Consider the following 1,790-nt stretch of genomic DNA (forward strand, 5'->3'; position numbering starts at 1 on the left):
CTGAGTTTCAGGTTTTCATCAGGGGTTGTGGCGTAGAAGTACAAATGAGTTGTAAGCCTACCTTCTACGCCACAACCCCTGATGAAGACCTGAAACTCAGATCGAAACGTCGGCATAAAATAAATAAATATGGTTTTGTTTATTTATGTTGTTCTTTGCTGACTGACCCCCGAAAAACTTCTCCAATAATTTTATTTTCAGTTTGCGGAGTAATTTTCTGCAAATTCTTTTTTTTTTTTTATAACTTTTTTTAAGGCAGAAAATTCAAGTTGGACCGTCAAAATGTATAGAACGCAAATTTACGTTTATTTGGGATACAAATCAGAGGGAAAGAAACCCTTCTCTCTCCGCACGTTCAATTTACCTGACGAGCAGCTGTCATAAATGACATGTTTGTTTTCATTTCGCCATAAATGTAAAAGGCTGTTGACAATAATTTGAAAGAAAACAAAAATTATTAAAAATGGGGATTAATTAATATATTTTTAAAAACATGACATAAGTTTCATGTGAAATATTTTTTACTTTCAGTTACCTCTGTTTATTCATTTATCAGGGACACTAATAATTTATGTTTTTCGGTTCCATGGACCTTCTTAAATCTTAGGACGACTGAAACAGGCTTCTCAACGTCTATTTTTTTTTTTTAAATTTCAGGTTTACGGGTTGGTCAGCAGCAATGGGATAGTACGCCTGTGATTCATGTAGGATGTTGCTGCTAATTAAATAACTTATTTATTGTTTTTTTTTTCATGGATTCGTTTATTTTTTAGAACAATTGTGGAATAAGGGTTCACCTTTTCTTTCTCCATCTTGAATGGATATGAGCCAGTTGCGTTTGCCAATCCATGCTGTGGCACTCCTGTTCTTTGAAATGTATGCTTTTAATAACCTATGAATAATCTTTTCTGTGGAAATAAAAAAAGAGATTTCCATTAGCCCAATCTATAGTTCTGGTTTTTTCAGGTGTTTTTATTTATCTATTTACATTGGTATGGGAATATGAAGAAGATTATAAGTATGGATAAAAAAAAAAAATAAAAGAAAAGTAAACTAGACTTTTATACACAAAAACATTCTTTAATTGCAGTTACAAATGTCTAGAGGTCCGTTTAGTTTCATTATAAAAGAAATTGTTATCAATTATTACATTGGAAAAAATATGAAATCACATTATTCTCAAATCCCAATTTTTCAGGAAGGACTAAAAAACTTCTGCTTACCACAGCCGTAAAGATTTTACACCATTTTTATCGAGTACATAAGAAATAACTGATAGAAAAATAAATAGTACCGAAAAAATATTTTACTAAAAATTGATGAAATTTATACTAGATCATTTGAGCATTAGTCCTCTACTTTTCTGTCTTAAACTTTGGGATGATTCCGACGGACCGTTTTTGGAAAATTTATTTAAATAAAAATAAGAAAATATGTTTGAGCACGCATACGCGAAATTAATGGATGCATTAGATAGAATTGATACAGGAACATTTTTAATCTTATACCCGAAATTTTCGACCACTTTTGTTCGGACAGAACACCCTTTTTTAGAAAACTTAGGCGCGTCTATGAAAATACATTTTCACAGTATATGCCGCATTGAACACGTCTTTTCAGAAAACATAGGATTGTCTTTGATATGATAAACAATAAAATACGTTTGCGCATGTGTAGGAAAAAGTATGATGTGCAATTAGATATAATTAATATGAGACCATCCAGATGCCAATCCGCACGATCCCTGAAAATTTCATCAAATCTGGATTTACGGTAGTCTGCATCTAGAC

This window comes from Halyomorpha halys, unplaced genomic scaffold (genome assembly GCF_000696795.3).
Source record: "Halyomorpha halys isolate HHAL.00 unplaced genomic scaffold, Hhal_1.1 Scaffold749.1, whole genome shotgun sequence".
NCBI classification, from domain to species: Eukaryota; Metazoa; Arthropoda; class Insecta; order Hemiptera; family Pentatomidae; genus Halyomorpha; species Halyomorpha halys.